General features: G+C 43.2%; 9 non-coding genes across 9 annotated transcripts; all 9 read left to right on the top strand.

The window, feature by feature from the left end:
* Positions 1-109: 109 nt before the first annotated feature.
* On the top strand, positions 110-228 carry LOC126357040 (U5 spliceosomal RNA). The gene has a single exon (XR_007566032.1). It is a non-coding gene; the product is annotated as a U5 spliceosomal RNA (small nuclear RNA).
* Positions 229-2797: 2569 nt separating this feature from the next.
* Positions 2798-3004, top strand: LOC126356969 (small nucleolar RNA U3). The gene has a single exon (XR_007565970.1). It is a non-coding gene; the product is annotated as a small nucleolar RNA U3 (small nucleolar RNA).
* A 936-nt stretch (positions 3005-3940) lies between these two features.
* On the top strand, positions 3941-4059 carry LOC126357039 (U5 spliceosomal RNA). Its single transcript, XR_007566031.1, has one exon. It is a non-coding gene; the product is annotated as a U5 spliceosomal RNA (small nuclear RNA).
* Positions 4060-6628: 2569 nt separating this feature from the next.
* LOC126356967 (small nucleolar RNA U3) lies at positions 6629-6835 on the top strand. The gene has a single exon (XR_007565969.1). It is a non-coding gene; the product is annotated as a small nucleolar RNA U3 (small nucleolar RNA).
* Positions 6836-7771: 936 nt separating this feature from the next.
* Positions 7772-7890, top strand: LOC126357038 (U5 spliceosomal RNA). The gene has a single exon (XR_007566030.1). It is a non-coding gene; the product is annotated as a U5 spliceosomal RNA (small nuclear RNA).
* A 2569-nt stretch (positions 7891-10459) lies between these two features.
* LOC126356966 (small nucleolar RNA U3) lies at positions 10460-10666 on the top strand. Its single transcript, XR_007565968.1, has one exon. It is a non-coding gene; the product is annotated as a small nucleolar RNA U3 (small nucleolar RNA).
* Positions 10667-11602: 936 nt separating this feature from the next.
* On the top strand, positions 11603-11721 carry LOC126357036 (U5 spliceosomal RNA). Its single transcript, XR_007566029.1, has one exon. It is a non-coding gene; the product is annotated as a U5 spliceosomal RNA (small nuclear RNA).
* A 4263-nt stretch (positions 11722-15984) lies between these two features.
* LOC126356856 (small nucleolar RNA U3) lies at positions 15985-16191 on the top strand. The gene has a single exon (XR_007565871.1). It is a non-coding gene; the product is annotated as a small nucleolar RNA U3 (small nucleolar RNA).
* Positions 16192-17127: 936 nt separating this feature from the next.
* Positions 17128-17246, top strand: LOC126357035 (U5 spliceosomal RNA). Its single transcript, XR_007566028.1, has one exon. It is a non-coding gene; the product is annotated as a U5 spliceosomal RNA (small nuclear RNA).
* The last annotated feature ends 1548 nt before the right edge of the window (positions 17247-18794 follow it).

The raw sequence follows: 18794 nt of genomic DNA, 5'->3' as shown, positions 1-18794 counted from the left end.
GGAAGTCTGTTGACGGTAGAGAAGTGGACAAGAGGGAAAGAATTTTCCGCGTTCTCGCGCAGAAGTACTAGAGAAGCAGCCATAAGTATGGAAGTGAGTGCGTTGATCGGCACTCTGGTTTCCCTTCAAATCGAATAAATCTTTCGCCTTTTACTAAAGATTTCCGTGGAGGGGAACATTAAATGAGTCTGTAATGTATTTTTCGTAGTGCTCGGCTATTGCTGAGCCACAATCACTAGTAAAACGTAATGTAAGCAATAATGTGCGTAAATAGGAAGAGGTAGATTGTGTTGTGTGGAGTAGCGGAGCACGTTGGATCAGGTAGATGTTTTTGCTTGATTTGAAATTGTAACAGGCCATGTCGCAGTATAATGAAACAAGTACATTTGCCCTGAAATGGCGTGCAGTGTGTTAGACGATAGTGTAAAGAGAAAGAGAGCTATTTAATGTCTGAGTTGTATAAATGGCAGGAGACTAATCTGGAAATAGCATAAAGGAATTGTAATGTGAGTGGTGCTTGCGATAATGTATGGCAGGCAATATTGTGCAGAGGTGAAGGTGAATGCTTTGTATTGTGAAGAGTTGTTACATTTGTGTGTGTGTGAGGCACAAGAGGCATAATTGTGGAAACTCTTGGTGAACGCTTTCTATACCTCAGTGCTATATGGTTTAGTGTTTATTTGCACTTTAATTGCACAACAGCATATAAGCTGATATTTGGAAGTGAATGATGAATGATAGGCGTTGTAAGTAATACTGGTATGTGATTAGTAGATTGAGTTTTGAAACCCAAAATTATTTTTACTGCACAAGTTTGTGATTTGTGGGTATGGTGTGAGTGAGATTTGGGTTGAAGATGGTGGATAGTTGGTCAGGATGAGTATTTCAATTGTTTTCAAGAGAGTGGATAATAGTGGCACTGGATTGTTGCCATAATATGGCATTGGTTGTTTGTTCATAACAATGTACTCAGTTTTGTAGAAGATGTAGGTGGGAGGGAGACATTTGTTGAATATGACATAGATAGCTGGAAATGAATAGAGTAGCAATTTCCTGCTAGGTGTAGTTTGGGTATGATGTGATGTGCCTCAGTGAGATGTAAATCTTGAAATTGAAGGGTTGTTCCTAGGTACAGTCTTGGAAACTATGTATCTGCTGTTGACTCCAATGTTTTCAAGATTACTGGTGTACAAAATTGGCCAGCCTTTGCAGTTTCTTCTTCAGTAAATCAGTGGAAGGTGGTGCAGATAATGGTAAAAATGTTCATAGTGTCCTGTGAGTTGTTGATGCTGCTTGTCTTTTTTGATTGACCCAGCCATACACAGAGGTGGTGCATACTTGGCTTGAGAAGAGTTAATGATGAAATACCAGGACAGTGCTCACAACGAAGCTCCTTCCCCTGCATTGTAGTTTCCCTCCTCAGGTATAGAGTGACATGATATTGGCAGAGGATGTGGAGATAATCACTTTGATCAGGCTGTTTGTGGTTTGAAGGCTCTTTTACCAGAATCCATTCATAGTGATAACTGTGTTCTCTGGTGGAACATGATGAGAACATTGTGTGAAGTGCATAGAAGTAGCTATTTGAGTATGTATGAAAATGTCAGGCAACCACTGTTACTCCTAAATTTCTGTGGAATTAAGTTTTCTGTGTGTGTTTGAAAATCCCAGAGGTTCAAGTTGGCTGTTTATATGTTGCAAGCGAAAAAGTTTTTGAGTAAACTGGGGCACTAGCATTAGTTCCCTGTTCACTGTGACAAGGAAGCTAGTATAAAAAGTAGTTTTGTGGTTTTGTTTGCAAAGAAGTGCTCATGGGATGAAAGCACTGCTTGCGATTATTCTGAGATTGATGGCGGGATTGCTAAACATCTAGAGTTTTAGTAAGGGGCTAGTCGGAGTAGTTATATAGTTGTAAAATTATTTGATATTTGATGAGAAATTTCTTTATTCATAGCACATGGGCCATCATAGTTGAAGCATAAAGATGGGCATGGTATGCGTATAATGTCCTGACAGTGATGTTCATAGAGACTTGTTGTATACTTTGATTCTTCATCTGTTTAACAGTAACATTAAGAAATGTATTAGTGGAGCAAGTAGCTGTGAAATTACTGGTGTATGACTGATAGTATGGACGTGATGCTGAATGGAAGTGTTTGTTTAGCTGTGGGTGTTTTCATAATTGCCATGTGAGGAAAAGCAATACTCGTGGTAGGCGAAAAGAGATACAGAGAGAAACACATTAATTGCGTGTAGCGTGTATCAGCAGCTGTTGGGCGGGGTATCAAGTAAGACGCAAGGTGAAACGAAAGAGGAAGTGGCCAAATATCGACAAGAGTTGGCACTGTTAGGGCGAGGTGAATACGCTATTGCGGTGCGAAAATTTTCGAAGAGAGAGGCGGTTTTAAAGAAAGCACAAGTGTCCTATGACTGCCCTCTTGTGTGTTTCTCTTTCAGTGACTATTTGGCATGTCTGCTTGCGCCATAGAATGCTACTGTATGTGCCCCAGGCCCCCATCTAGCGGCCGGAGCTGCAAGCGGTGTTTACATACAGTCTCGCCTGAGGCAATGGTCTCTGATTTCGGATGCAAAAAGCACTGGTAGCGCACAGAATAGTTGAGTGAGGAAAGGTTAGATCATGGCGGCCAAATAGGAGTAGAACTAGGTTCTTTGCAGAATGTCCGAGCTTAAGTAATTCTTCGATAAGTAAATCGCGAATGTGAAGAGTGTGTCGTATTCTCGTAGGGCGTGTTGACGGTCTCGTGGCATAAGTAGCGAGCGGTGATAGCTTGCAAGCAAGATCATACTTCACAGGATCATTTCTGTAGTATGTCTTCAACTCTCTCTAGTTCAAAGCTGGAGTAGACGCAACCACGATGATGAGTGGTAGCACTGTCCCTGAGCGTGAGGCATGCGACCGAGATTCATTGCATCTTGGTTGTAATCGATGATCGTTCACCACATTCTGAGGGATGTGGGAAGGGAGTAGCGCTTTTCGAGTGGTGGTTTTATTATAGATCAGAAGCATAAGTCATACTTTCGGTATCGTGACCCGCCGCGTTGCAGAAATGTTGTGGAAGGACTTTGATTGCGACATGTCATGAAAGCCTTGCGGAAGTTTCCCGAGTGGCACGGTGACGAGCCAGTTGATTTGTCCTGCTGCAAGTGCTAGGATTGGATGACAACGACGTACTTTGAGTTACAAGAATGAGTGAGCAGCACAAGCAGAGTGCAATTGATGACCATAAAAAGCTGACACACAACACAGTCTTGATAATGACCACTAATGCATGATGTACGAAACAATCAGGAGCAGCACGTTTGGCTAGAAAACATGAATTGAGTGATTTGCAAGGCACTGTTACTAGCAAGAAGGAATGCATGAAATTCGCAAATGAATAAGACTGGTTCAAATACTATCGACAGAAATTTTGTTTCTGTTGTCAGCTAGTATTAGTTGTGTGGGAGCAGGGGATATTTCCCTTGCACTACACATCTACATACACGTTGCGTCTGATGTGGCCTAGTTTCGCGTACAAAGAACTATCTAGTTGTCAGTTTTTTCAGTGAACGAGTGTGGTGGGGAGGAGAGAGATTAGTGTTAGATGCAGAGCACTGCGGGCAGTTGTGTGCCGAACGTTGTATGTCAAACGGTGGGTCGCCGACAGGAATTAGGCGTGCTGCCATCTGGCGGCAGGTGAGGTAATGAAGCAGCTTGGATGGTGACAGAAATGATGAAAATAGTTATGTAAAGAGTAATAGCGACCTCATTTGGCAGACACGTATTTCAGCGTTGGCAGTTAGTTTTGCGGTTTGTGCTTGCATAACACTGGAAGTCTGTTGACGGTAGAGAAGTGGACAAGAGGGAAAGAATTTTCCGCGTTCTCGCGCAGAAGTACTAGAGAAGCAGCCATAAGTATGGAAGTGAGTGCGTTGATCGGCACTCTGGTTTCCCTTCAAATCGAATAAATCTTTCGCCTTTTACTAAAGATTTCCGTGGAGGGGAACATTAAATGAGTCTGTAATGTATTTTTCGTAGTGCTCGGCTATTGCTGAGCCACAATCACAAGTAAAACGTAATGTAAGCAATAATGTGCGTAAATAGGAAGAGGTAGATTGTGTTGTGTGGAGTAGCGGAGCACGTTGGATCAGGTAGATGTTTTTGCTTGATTTGAAATTGTAACAGGCCATGTCGCAGTATAATGAAACAAGTACATTTGCCCTGAAATGGCGTGCAGTGTGTTAGACGATAGTGTAAAGAGAAAGAGAGCTATTTAATGTCTGAGTTGTATAAATGGCAGGAGACTAATCTGGAAATAGCATAAAGGAATTGTAATGTGAGTGGTGCTTGCGATAATGTATGGCAGGCAATATTGTGCAGAGGTGAAGGTGAATGCTTTGTATTGTGAAGAGTTGTTACATTTGTGTGTGTGTGAGGCACAAGAGGCATAATTGTGGAAACTCTTGGTGAACGCTTTCTATACCTCAGTGCTATATGGTTTAGTGTTTATTTGCACTTTAATTGCACAACAGCATATAAGCTGATATTTGGAAGTGAATGATGAATGATAGGCGTTGTAAGTAATACTGGTATGTGATTAGTAGATTGAGTTTTGAAACCCAAAATTATTTTTACTGCACAAGTTTGTGATTTGTGGGTATGGTGTGAGTGAGATTTGGGTTGAAGATGGTGGATAGTTGGTCAGGATGAGTATTTCAATTGTTTTCAAGAGAGTGGATAATAGTGGCACTGGATTGTTGCCATAATATGGCATTGGTTGTTTGTTCATAACAATGTACTCAGTTTTGTAGAAGATGTAGGTGGGAGGGAGACATTTGTTGAATATGACATAGATAGCTGGAAATGAATAGAGTAGCAATTTCCTGCTAGGTGTAGTTTGGGTATGATGTGATGTGCCTCAGTGAGATGTAAATCTTGAAATTGAAGGGTTGTTCCTAGGTACAGTCTTGGAAACTATGTATCTGCTGTTGACTCCAATGTTTTCAAGATTACTGGTGTACAAAATTGGCCAGACTTTGCAGTTTCTTCTTCAGTAAATCAGTGGAAGGTGGTGCAGATAATGGTAAAAATGTTCATAGTGTCCTGTGAGTTGTTGATGCTGCTTGTCTTTTTTGATTGACCCAGCCATACACAGAGGTGGTGCATACTTGGCTTGAGAAGAGTTAATGATGAAATACCAGGACAGTGCTCACAACGAAGCTCCTTCCCCTGCATTGTAGTTTCCCTCCTCAGGTATAGAGTGACATGATATTGGCAGAGGATGTGGAGATAATCACTTTGATCAGGCTGTTTGTGGTTTGAAGGCTCTTTTACCAGAATCCATTCATAGTGATAACTGTGTTCTCTGGTGGAACATGATGAGAACATTGTGTGAAGTGCATAGAAGTAGCTATTTGAGTATGTATGAAAATGTCAGGCAACCACTGTTACTCCTAAATTTCTGTGGAATTAAGTTTTCTGTGTGTGTTTGAAAATCCCAGAGGTTCAAGTTGGCTGTTTATATGTTGCAAGCGAAAAAGTTTTTGAGTAAACTGGGGCACTAGCATTAGTTCCCTGTTCACTGTGACAAGGAAGCTAGTATAAAAAGTAGTTTTGTGGTTTTGTTTGCAAAGAAGTGCTCATGGGATGAAAGCACTGCTTGCGATTATTCTGAGATTGATGGCGGGATTGCTAAACATCTAGAGTTTTAGTAAGGGGCTAGTCGGAGTAGTTATATAGTTGTAAAATTATTTGATATTTGATGAGAAATTTCTTTATTCATAGCACATGGGCCATCATAGTTGAAGCATAAAGATGGGCATGGTATGCGTATAATGTCCTGACAGTGATGTTCATAGAGACTTGTTGTATACTTTGATTCTTCATCTGTTTAACAGTAACATTAAGAAATGTATTAGTGGAGCAAGTAGCTGTGAAATTACTGGTGTATGACTGATAGTATGGACGTGATGCTGAATGGAAGTGTTTGTTTAGCTGTGGGTGTTTTCATAATTGCCATGTGAGGAAAAGCAATACTCGTGGTAGGCGAAAAGAGATACAGAGAGAAACACATTAATTGCGTGTAGCGTGTATCAGCAGCTGTTGGGCGGGGTATCAAGTAAGACGCAAGGTGAAACGAAAGAGGAAGTGGCCAAATATCGACAAGAGTTGGCACTGTTAGGGCGAGGTGAATACGCTATTGCGGTGCGAAAATTTTCGAAGAGAGAGGCGGTTTTAAAGAAAGCACAAGTGTCCTATGACTGCCCTCTTGTGTGTTTCTCTTTCAGTGACTATTTGGCATGTCTGCTTGCGCCATAGAATGCTACTGTATGTGCCCCAGGCCCCCATCTAGCGGCCGGAGCTGCAAGCGGTGTTTACATACAGTCTCGCCTGAGGCAATGGTCTCTGATTTCGGATGCAAAAAGCACTGGTAGCGCACAGAATAGTTGAGTGAGGAAAGGTTAGATCATGGCGGCCAAATAGGAGTAGAACTAGGTTCTTTGCAGAATGTCCGAGCTTAAGTAATTCTTCGATAAGTAAATCGCGAATGTGAAGAGTGTGTCGTATTCTCGTAGGGCGTGTTGACGGTCTCGTGGCATAAGTAGCGAGCGGTGATAGCTTGCAAGCAAGATCATACTTCACAGGATCATTTCTGTAGTATGTCTTCAACTCTCTCTAGTTCAAAGCTGGAGTAGACGCAACCACGATGATGAGTGGTAGCACTGTCCCTGAGCGTGAGGCATGCGACCGAGATTCATTGCATCTTGGTTGTAATCGATGATCGTTCACCACATTCTGAGGGATGTGGGAAGGGAGTAGCGCTTTTCGAGTGGTGGTTTTATTATAGATCAGAAGCATAAGTCATACTTTCGGTATCGTGACCCGCCGCGTTGCAGAAATGTTGTGGAAGGACTTTGATTGCGACATGTCATGAAAGCCTTGCGGAAGTTTCCCGAGTGGCACGGTGACGAGCCAGTTGATTTGTCCTGCTGCAAGTGCTAGGATTGGATGACAACGACGTACTTTGAGTTACAAGAATGAGTGAGCAGCACAAGCAGAGTGCAATTGATGACCATAAAAAGCTGACACACAACACAGTCTTGATAATGACCACTAATGCATGATGTACGAAACAATCAGGAGCAGCACGTTTGGCTAGAAAACATGAATTGAGTGATTTGCAAGGCACTGTTACCAGCAAGAAGGAATGCATGAAATTCGCAAATGAATAAGACTGGTTCAAATACTATCGACAGAAATTTTGTTTCTGTTGTCAGCTAGTATTAGTTGTGTGGGAGCAGGGGATATTTCCCTTGCACTACACATCTACATACACGTTGCGTCTGATGTGGCCTAGTTTCGCGTACAAAGAACTATCTAGTTGTCAGTTTTTTCAGTGAACGAGTGTGGTGGGGAGGAGAGAGATTAGTGTTAGATGCAGAGCACTGCGGGCAGTTGTGTGCCGAACGTTGTATGTCAAACGGTGGGTCGCCGACAGGAATTAGGCGTGCTGCCATCTGGCGGCAGGTGAGGTAATGAAGCAGCTTGGATGGTGACAGAAATGATGAAAATAGTTATGTAAAGAGTAATAGCGACCTCATTTGGCAGACACGTATTTCAGCGTTGGCAGTTAGTTTTGCGGTTTGTGCTTGCATAACACTGGAAGTCTGTTGACGGTAGAGAAGTGGACAAGAGGGAAAGAATTTTCCGCGTTCTCGCGCAGAAGTACTAGAGAAGCAGCCATAAGTATGGAAGTGAGTGCGTTGATCGGCACTCTGGTTTCCCTTCAAATCGAATAAATCTTTCGCCTTTTACTAAAGATTTCCGTGGAGGGGAACATTAAATGAGTCTGTAATGTATTTTTCGTAGTGCTCGGCTATTGCTGAGCCACAATCACAAGTAAAACGTAATGTAAGCAATAATGTGCGTAAATAGGAAGAGGTAGATTGTGTTGTGTGGAGTAGCGGAGCACGTTGGATCAGGTAGATGTTTTTGCTTGATTTGAAATTGTAACAGGCCATGTCGCAGTATAATGAAACAAGTACATTTGCCCTGAAATGGCGTGCAGTGTGTTAGACGATAGTGTAAAGAGAAAGAGAGCTATTTAATGTCTGAGTTGTATAAATGGCAGGAGACTAATCTGGAAATAGCATAAAGGAATTGTAATGTGAGTGGTGCTTGCGATAATGTATGGCAGGCAATATTGTGCAGAGGTGAAGGTGAATGCTTTGTATTGTGAAGAGTTGTTACATTTGTGTGTGTGTGAGGCACAAGAGGCATAATTGTGGAAACTCTTGGTGAACGCTTTCTATACCTCAGTGCTATATGGTTTAGTGTTTATTTGCACTTTAATTGCACAACAGCATATAAGCTGATATTTGGAAGTGAATGATGAATGATAGGCGTTGTAAGTAATACTGGTATGTGATTAGTAGATTGAGTTTTGAAACCCAAAATTATTTTTACTGCACAAGTTTGTGATTTGTGGGTATGGTGTGAGTGAGATTTGGGTTGAAGATGGTGGATAGTTGGTCAGGATGAGTATTTCAATTGTTTTCAAGAGAGTGGATAATAGTGGCACTGGATTGTTGCCATAATATGGCATTGGTTGTTTGTTCATAACAATGTACTCAGTTTTGTAGAAGATGTAGGTGGGAGGGAGACATTTGTTGAATATGACATAGATAGCTGGAAATGAATAGAGTAGCAATTTCCTGCTAGGTGTAGTTTGGGTATGATGTGATGTGCCTCAGTGAGATGTAAATCTTGAAATTGAAGGGTTGTTCCTAGGTACAGTCTTGGAAACTATGTATCTGCTGTTGACTCCAATGTTTTCAAGATTACTGGTGTACAAAATTGGCCAGACTTTGCAGTTTCTTCTTCAGTAAATCAGTGGAAGGTGGTGCAGATAATGGTAAAAATGTTCATAGTGTCCTGTGAGTTGTTGATGCTGCTTGTCTTTTTTGATTGACCCAGCCATACACAGAGGTGGTGCATACTTGGCTTGAGAAGAGTTAATGATGAAATACCAGGACAGTGCTCACAACGAAGCTCCTTCCCCTGCATTGTAGTTTCCCTCCTCAGGTATAGAGTGACATGATATTGGCAGAGGATGTGGAGATAATCACTTTGATCAGGCTGTTTGTGGTTTGAAGGCTCTTTTACCAGAATCCATTCATAGTGATAACTGTGTTCTCTGGTGGAACATGATGAGAACATTGTGTGAAGTGCATAGAAGTAGCTATTTGAGTATGTATGAAAATGTCAGGCAACCACTGTTACTCCTAAATTTCTGTGGAATTAAGTTTTCTGTGTGTGTTTGAAAATCCCAGAGGTTCAAGTTGGCTGTTTATATGTTGCAAGCGAAAAAGTTTTTGAGTAAACTGGGGCACTAGCATTAGTTCCCTGTTCACTGTGACAAGGAAGCTAGTATAAAAAGTAGTTTTGTGGTTTTGTTTGCAAAGAAGTGCTCATGGGATGAAAGCACTGCTTGCGATTATTCTGAGATTGATGGCGGGATTGCTAAACATCTAGAGTTTTAGTAAGGGGCTAGTCGGAGTAGTTATATAGTTGTAAAATTATTTGATATTTGATGAGAAATTTCTTTATTCATAGCACATGGGCCATCATAGTTGAAGCATAAAGATGGGCATGGTATGCGTATAATGTCCTGACAGTGATGTTCATAGAGACTTGTTGTATACTTTGATTCTTCATCTGTTTAACAGTAACATTAAGAAATGTATTAGTGGAGCAAGTAGCTGTGAAATTACTGGTGTATGACTGATAGTATGGACGTGATGCTGAATGGAAGTGTTTGTTTAGCTGTGGGTGTTTTCATAATTGCCATGTGAGGAAAAGCAATACTCGTGGTAGGCGAAAAGAGATACAGAGAGAAACACATTAATTGCGTGTAGCGTGTATCAGCAGCTGTTGGGCGGGGTATCAAGTAAGACGCAAGGTGAAACGAAAGAGGAAGTGGCCAAATATCGACAAGAGTTGGCACTGTTAGGGCGAGGTGAATACGCTATTGCGGTGCGAAAATTTTCGAAGAGAGAGGCGGTTTTAAAGAAAGCACAAGTGTCCTATGACTGCCCTCTTGTGTGTTTCTCTTTCAGTGACTATTTGGCATGTCTGCTTGCGCCATAGAATGCTACTGTATGTGCCCCAGGCCCCCATCTAGCGGCCGGAGCTGCAAGCGGTGTTTACATACAGTCTCGCCTGAGGCAATGGTCTCTGATTTCGGATGCAAAAAGCACTGGTAGCGCACAGAATAGTTGAGTGAGGAAAGGTTAGATCATGGCGGCCAAATAGGAGTAGAACTAGGTTCTTTGCAGAATGTCCGAGCTTAAGTAATTCTTCGATAAGTAAATCGCGAATGTGAAGAGTGTGTCGTATTCTCGTAGGGCGTGTTGGCGGTCTCGTGGCATAAGTAGCGAGCGGTGATAGCTTGCAAGCAAGATCATACTTCACAGGATCATTTCTGTAGTATGTCTTCAACTCTCTCTAGTTCAAAGCTGGAGTAGACGCAACCACGATGATGAGTGGTAGCACTGTCCCTGAGCGTGAGGCATGCGACCGAGATTCATTGCATCTTGGTTGTAATCGATGATCGTTCACCACATTCTGAGGGATGTGGGAAGGGAGTAGCGCTTTTCGAGTGGTGGTTTTATTATAGATCAGAAGCATAAGTCATACTTTCGGTATCGTGACCCGCCGCGTTGCAGAAATGTTGTGGAAGGACTTTGATTGCGACATGTCATGAAAGCCTTGCGGAAGTTTCCCGAGTGGCACGGTGACGAGCCAGTTGATTTGTCCTGCTGCAAGTGCTAGGATTGGATGACAACGACGTACTTTGAGTTACAAGAATGAGTGAGCAGCACAAGCAGAGTGCAATTGATGACCATAAAAAGCTGACACACAACACAGTCTTGATAATGACCACTAATGCATGATGTACGAAACAATCAGGAGCAGCACGTTTGGCTAGAAAACATGAATTGAGTGATTTGCAAGGCACTGTTACCAGCAAGAAGGAATGCATGAAATTCGCAAATGAATAAGACTGGTTCAAATACTATCGACAGAAATTTTGTTTCTGTTGTCAGCTAGTATTAGTTGTGTGGGAGCAGGGGATATTTCCCTTGCACTACACATCTACATACACGTTGCGTCTGATGTGGCCTAGTTTCGCGTACAAAGAACTATCTAGTTGTCAGTTTTTTCAGTGAACGAGTGTGGTGGGGAGGAGAGAGATTAGTGTTAGATGCAGAGCACTGCGGGCAGTTGTGTGCCGAACGTTGTATGTCAAACGGTGGGTCGCCGACAGGAATTAGGCGTGCTGCCATCTGGCGGCAGGTGAGGTAATGAAGCAGCTTGGATGGTGACAGAAATGATGAAAATAGTTATGTAAAGAGTAATAGCGACCTCATTTGGCAGACACGTATTTCAGCGTTGGCAGTTAGTTTTGCGGTTTGTGCTTGCATAACACTGGAAGTCTGTTGACGGTAGAGAAGTGGACAAGAGGGAAAGAATTTTCCGCGTTCTCGCGCAGAAGTACTAGAGAAGCAGCCATAAGTATGGAAGTGAGTGCGTTGATCGGCACTCTGGTTTCCCTTCAAATCGAATAAATCTTTCGCCTTTTACTAAAGATTTCCGTGGAGGGGAACATTAAATGAGTCTGTAATGTATTTTTCGTAGTGCTCGGCTATTGCTGAGCCACAATCACAAGTAAAACGTAATGTAAGCAATAATGTGCGTAAATAGGAAGAGGTAGATTGTGTTGTGTGGAGTAGCGGAGCACGTTGGATCAGGTAGATGTTTTTGCTTGATTTGAAATTGTAACAGGCCATGTCGCAGTATAATGAAACAAGTACATTTGCCCTGAAATGGCGTGCAGTGTGTTAGACGATAGTGTAAAGAGAAAGAGAGCTATTTAATGTCTGAGTTGTATAAATGGCAGGAGACTAATCTGGAAATAGCATAAAGGAATTGTAATGTGAGTGGTGCTTGCGATAATGTATGGCAGGCAATATTGTGCAGAGGTGAAGGTGAATGCTTTGTATTGTGAAGAGTTGTTACATTTGTGTGTGTGTGTGTGAGGCACAAGAGGCATAATTGTGGAAACTCTTGGTGAACGCTTTCTATACCTCAGTGCTATATGGTTTAGTGTTTATTTGCACTTTAATTGCACAACAGCATATAAGCTGATATTTGGAAGTGAATGATGAATGATAGGCGTTGTAAGTAATACTGGTATGTGATTAGTAGATTGAGTTTTGAAACCCAAAATTATTTTTACTGCACAAGTTTGTGATTTGTGGGTATGGTGTGAGTGAGATTTGGGTTGAAGATGGTGGATAGTTGGTCAGGATGAGTATTTCAATTGTTTTCAAGAGAGTGGATAATAGTGGCACTGGATTGTTGCCATAATATGGCATTGGTTGTTTGTTCATAACAATGTACTCAGTTTTGTAGAAGATGTAGGTGGGAGGGAGACATTTGTTGAATATGACATAGATAGCTGGAAATGAATAGAGTAGCAATTTCCTGCTAGGTGTAGTTTGGGTATGATGTGATGTGCCTCAGTGAGATGTAAATCTTGAAATTGAAGGGTTGTTCCTAGGTACAGTCTTGGAAACTATGTATCTGCTGTTGACTCCAATGTTTTCAAGATTACTGGTGTACAAAATTGGCCAGACTTTGCAGTTTCTTCTTCAGTAAATCAGTGGAAGGTGGTGCAGATAATGGTAAAAATGTTCATAGTGTCCTGTGAGTTGTTGATGCTGCTTGTCTTTTTTGATTGACCCAGCCATACACAGAGGTGGTGCATACTTGGCTTGAGAAGAGTTAATGATGAAATACCAGGACAGTGCTCACAACGAAGCTCCTTCCCCTGCATTGTAGTTTCCCTCCTCAGGTATAGAGTGACATGATATTGGCAGAGGATGTGGAGATAATCACTTTGATCAGGCTGTTTGTGGTTTGAAGGCTATTTTACCAGAATCCATTCATAGTGATAACTGTGTTCTCTGGTGGAACATGATGAGAACATTGTGTGAAGTGCATAGAAGTAGCTATTTGAGTATGTATGAAAATGTCAGGCAACCACTGTTACTCCTAAATTTCTGTGGAATTAAGTTTTCTGTGTGTGTTTGAAAATCCCAGAGGTTCAAGTTGGCTGTTTATATGTTGCAAGCGAAAAAGTTTTTGAGTAAACTGGGGCACTAGCATTAGTTCCCTGTTCACTGTGACAAGGAAGCTAGTATAAAAAGTAGTTTTGTGGTTTTGTTTGCAAAGAAGTGCTCATGGGATGAAAGCACTGCTTGCGATTATTCTGAGATTGATGGCGGGATTGCTAAACATCTAGAGTTTTAGTAAGGGGCTAGTCGGAGTAGTTATATAGTTGTAAAATTATTTGATATTTGATGAGAAATTTCTTTATTCATAGCACATGGGCCATCATAGTTGAAGCATAAAGATGGGCATGGTATGCGTATAATGTCCTGACAGTGATGTTCATAGAGACTTGTTGTATACTTTGATTCTTCATCTGTTTAACAGTAACATTAAGAAATGTATTAGTGGAGCAAGTAGCTGTGAAATTACTGGTGTATGACTGATAGTATGGACGTGATGCTGAATGGAAGTGTTTGTTTAGCTGTGGGTGTTTTCATAATTGCCATGTGAGGAAAAGCAATACTCGTGGTAGGCGAAAAGAGATACAGAGAGAAACACATTAATTGCGTGTAGCGTGTATCAGCAGCTGTTGGGCGGGGTATCAAGTAAGACGCTTTTTTTTTTTTTTTTTTTTTTCCTTTATTGTGATTTTAATACCTGTGACAAACAGGTAGGCCGGCAGCGGACCAAGTATGCCGCTCTTCGGCCTCAGAGTATACACAGAACAGAGATGAGTGAGATATAAAAACAATCAAGACGGCGGGGTACAAACAGTAGACAAAACAGAGTTAAAACGGAGTCGGTCACGTGCGTAGCACAATGGATAAAAGCGGAGAAACACGGTGCACAAACGCAGATGGCAGATGGCCACACGTGAACCAGCGGAGCACAAACGACGAAACACAAACACACTGCAGGAGAGTCGAGGCACAAACACATGCGATGGTCTTCGGCGTAGGACGATGAAAGTAACTGATGGAAGACAGCAGAGTCGTGGCCTGCCAAGGGGAAAAGGTGTGGGGAAGAGGAGAGAGAGGGGGAGGGGAAGATGCCAGTGGAGGAGAGGGATGGAGGAGAAGGGGGAGGGTAGGGGGAGTGGAAGCCCAAGGAGAAAGGGGAGGGGAGGGAGGGAGAGAAGGGAGAGAGGGTGCCCACAGGAAAAGGAGAGGAGAGGGAAGGTAAGGCTCAAAGTTGGTAGGAGGGGTAGATGGAGGGGAGGAGGGCATCATCAGGGAGGGGGAGTTGACGGAAGCCACCGAGGGAGAGGGTGTGGAGGGTGTAAAGATGGAGAGCAGGTGGGATATAGGAATGTAGGCGCGGCAGCGGGTTGGGGTGGGAGAGGATGGGAGAGACAAGAGGGTGTGGAGGATCAAGCTTGCGGGAGGTGTAGAGGATCCGTAACCGTTCGAGGAAAAGGAGGAGGTGCGGGAAGGGAATCAGGTCATAGAGGATCCGCGTGGGGGAAGGGAGACGGATGCGATAGGCGAGGCGGAGCGCATGGCGTTCTAGGATCTGAATGGACTTGTAGAAGGTAGGAGGGGCAGAGATCCAGGCGGGATGAGCATAGCAAAGGATAGGACGGATGAGGGACTTGTAGGTGTAGAGGATGGTGGAAGGGTCCAGACCCCATGTACGGCCAGAAAGGAGCTTAAGGAGGCGGAGGCGGGAGCGTGCCTTGGCTTGGATCGTCCGGAGATGTGGGTTCCAGGAGAGGCGACGGTCGAGGGTGACACCAAGGTACTTGAGAGTAGGTGTGAGGGTGATGGGACGGCCATAAATAGTAAGATAGAAATCAAGGAGACGGAAGGAACGAGTGGTTTTGCCTACAATGATCGCCTGGGTCTTGGAAGGATTGACCTTGAGCAACCACTGGTTACACCAAGTGGTGAACCGGTCAAGATAGGATTGGAGAAGGTGCTGGGAGCGTTGCAGGGTGGGAGCGAGGGCAAGGAAGGCAGTGTCATCGGCGTACTGGAGAAGGTGTAGGGGAGGTGCAGGTGGAGGCATGTCTGCCGTGTAAAGGAGGTAGAGAAGAGGGGAAAGGACGGAACCTTGGGGCACACCGGCGGAGGGGTAGAAGGTGTAGGAATCCGTGTTGTGGATGGTGACATAGGAAGGACGGTGGGAAAGGAAGGAAGCGACCAGACGGACATAGTTGAGAGGAAGAGCAAAGGTTTGGAGCTTGAAAAGGAGACCGGAATGCCACACACGGTCATATGCGCGTTCGAGGTCGAGGGAAAGGAAGATGGCGGAACGACGGGAATTGAGTTGTTCGGAGAGGAGGTGAGTGAGCAAGTAAGACGCAAGGTGAAACGAAAGAGGAAGTGGCCAAATATCGACAAGAGTTGGCACTGTTAGGGCGAGGTGAATACGCTATTGCGGTGCGAAAATTTTCGAAGAGAGAGGCGGTTTTAAAGAAAGCACAAGTGTCCTATGACTGCCCTCTTGTGTGTTTCTCTTTCAGTGACTATTTGGCATGTCTGCTTGCGCCATAGAATGCTACTGTATGTGCCCCAGGCCCCCATCTAGCGGCCGGAGCTGCAAGCGGTGTTTACATACAGTCTCGCCTGAGGCAATGGTCTCTGATTTCGGATGCAAAAAGCACTGGTAGCGCACAGAATAGTTGAGTGAGGAAAGGTTAGATCATGGCGGCCAAATAGGAGTAGAACTAGGTTCTTTGCAGAATGTCCGAGCTTAAGTAATTCTTCGATAAGTAAATCGCGAATGTGAAGAGTGTGTCGTATTCTCGTAGGGCGTGTTGACGGTCTCTTGGCATAAGTAGCGAGCGGTGATAGCTTGCAAGCAAGATCATACTTCACAGGATCATTTCTGTAGTATGTCTTCAACTCTCTCTAGTTCAAAGCTGGAGTAGACGCAACCACGATGATGAGTGGTAGCACTGTCCCTGAGCGTGAGGCATGCGACCGAGATTCATTGCATCTTGGTTGTAATCGATGATCGTTCACCACATTCTGAGGGATGTGGGAAGGGAGTAGCGCTTTCCGAGTGGTGGTTTTATTATAGATCAGAAGCATAAGTCATACTTTCGGTATCGTGACCCGCTGCGTTGCAGAAATGTTGTGGAAGGACTTTGATTGCGACATGTCATGAAAGCCTTGCGGAAGTTTCCCGAGTGGCACGGTGACGAGCCAGTTGATTTGTCCTGCTGCAAGTGCTAGGATTGGATGACAACGACGTACTTTGAGTTACAAGAATGAGTGAGCAGCACAAGCAGAGTGCAATTGATGACCATAAAAAGCTGACACACAACACAGTCTTGATAATGACCACTAATGCATGATGTACGAAACAATCAGGAGCAGCACGTTTGGCTAGAAAACATGAATTGAGTGATTTGCAAGGCACTGTTACCAGCAAGAAGGAATGCATGAAATTCGCAAATGAATAAGACTGGTTCAAATACTATCGACAGAAATTTTGTTTCTGTTGTCAGCTAGTATTAGTTGTGTGGGAGCAGGGGATATTTCCCTTGCACTACACATCTACATACACGTTGCGTCTGATGTGGCCTAGTTTCGCGTACAAAGAACTATCTAGTTGTCAGTTTTTTCAGTGAACGAGTGTGGTGGGGAGGAGAGAGATTAGTGTTAGATGCAGAGCACTGCGGGCAGTTGTGTGCCGAACGTTGTATGTCAAACGGTGGGTCGCCGACAGGAATTAGGCGTGCTGCCATCTGGCGGCAGGTGAGGTAATGAAGCAGCTTGGATGGTGACAGAAATGATGAAAATAGTTATGTAAAGAGTAATAGCGACCTCATTTGGCAGACACGTATTTCAGCGTTGGCAGTTAGTTTTGCGGTTTGTGCTTGCATAACACTGGAAGTCTGTTGACGGTAGAGAAGTGGACAAGAGGGAAAGAATTTTCCGCGTTCTCGCGCAGAAGTACTAGAGAAGCAGCCATAAGTATGGAAGTGAGTGCGTTGATCGGCACTCTGGTTTCCCTTCAAATCGAATAAATCTTTCGCCTTTTACTAAAGATTTCCGTGGAGGGGAACATTAAATGAGTCTGTAATGTATTTTTCGTAGTGCTCGGCTATTGCTGAGCCACAATCACAAGTAAAACGTAATGTAAGCAATAATGTGCGTAAATAGGAAGAGGTAGATTGTGTTGTGTGGAGTAGCGGAGCACGTTGGATCAGGTAGATGTTTTTGCTTGATTTGAAATTGTAACAGGCCATGTCGCAGTATAATGAAACAAGTACATTTGCCCTGAAATGGCGTGCAGTGTGTTAGACGATAGTGTAAAGAGAAAGAGAGCTATTTAATGTCTGAGTTGTATAAATGGCAGGAGACTAATCTGGAAATAGCATAAAGGAATTGTAATGTGAGTGGTGCTTGCGATAATGTATGGCAGGCAATATTGTGCAGAGGTGAAGGTGAATGCTTTGTATTGTGAAGAGTTGTTACATTTGTGTGTGTGTGAGGCACAAGAGGCATAATTGTGGAAACTCTTGGTGAACGCTTTCTATACCTCAGTGCTATATGGTTTAGTGTTTATTTGCACTTTAATTGCACAACAGCATATAAGCTGATATTTGGAAGTGAATGATGAATGATAGGCGTTGTAAGTAATACTGGTATGTGATTAGTAGATTGAGTTTTGAAACCCAAAATTATTTTTACTGCACAAGTTTGTGATTTGTGGGTATGGTGTGAGTGAGATTTGGGTTGAAGATGGTGGATAGTTGGTCAGGATGAGTATTTCAATTGTTTTCAAGAGAGTGGATAATAGTGGCACTGGATTGTTGCCATAATATGGCATTGGTTGTTTGTTCATAACAATGTACTCAGTTTTGTAGAAGATGTAGGTGGGAGGGAGACATTTGTTGAATATGACATAGATAGCTGGAAATGAATAGAGTAGCAATTTCCTGCTAGGTGTAGTTTGGGTATGATGTGATGTGCCTCAGTGAGATGTAAATCTTGAAATTGAAGGGTTGTTCCTAGGTACAGTCTTGGAAACTATGTATCTGCTGTTGACTCCAATGTTTTCAAGATTACTGGTGTACAAAATTGGCCAGACTTTGCAGTTTCTTCTTCAGTAAATCAGTGGAAGGTGGTGCAGATAATGGTAAAAATGTTCATAGTGTCCTGTGAGTTGTTGATGCTGCTTGTCTTTTTTGATTGACCCAGCCATACACAGAGGTGGTGCATACTTGGCTTGAGAAGAGTTAATGATGAAATACCAGGACAGTGCTCACAACGAAGCTCCTTCCCCTGCATTGTAGTTTCCCTCCTCAGGTATAGAGTGACATGATATTGGCAGAGGATGTGGAGATAATCACTTTGATCAGGCTGTTTGTGGTTTGAAGGCTCTTTTACCAGAATCCGTTCATGGTGATAACTGTGTTCTCTGGTGGAACATGATGAGAACATTGTGTGAAGTGCATAGAAGTAGCTATTTGAGTATGTATGAAAATGTCAGGCAACCACTGTTACTCCTAAATTTCTGTGGAATTAAGTTTTCTGTGTGTGTTTGAAAATCCCAGAGGTTCAAGTTGGCTGTTTATATGTTGCAAGCGAAAAAGTTTTTGAGTAAACTGGGGCACTAGCATTAGTTCCCTGTTCACTGTGACAAGGAAGCTAGTATAAAA

Source organism: Schistocerca gregaria, chromosome 3, assembly GCF_023897955.1.
Source record: "Schistocerca gregaria isolate iqSchGreg1 chromosome 3, iqSchGreg1.2, whole genome shotgun sequence".
Classification (NCBI taxonomy): Eukaryota; Metazoa; Arthropoda; class Insecta; order Orthoptera; family Acrididae; genus Schistocerca; species Schistocerca gregaria.
The sequence above is the reverse complement of the archived record's forward strand: the minus strand, read 5'-3'. Positions and strand labels throughout refer to the sequence as shown.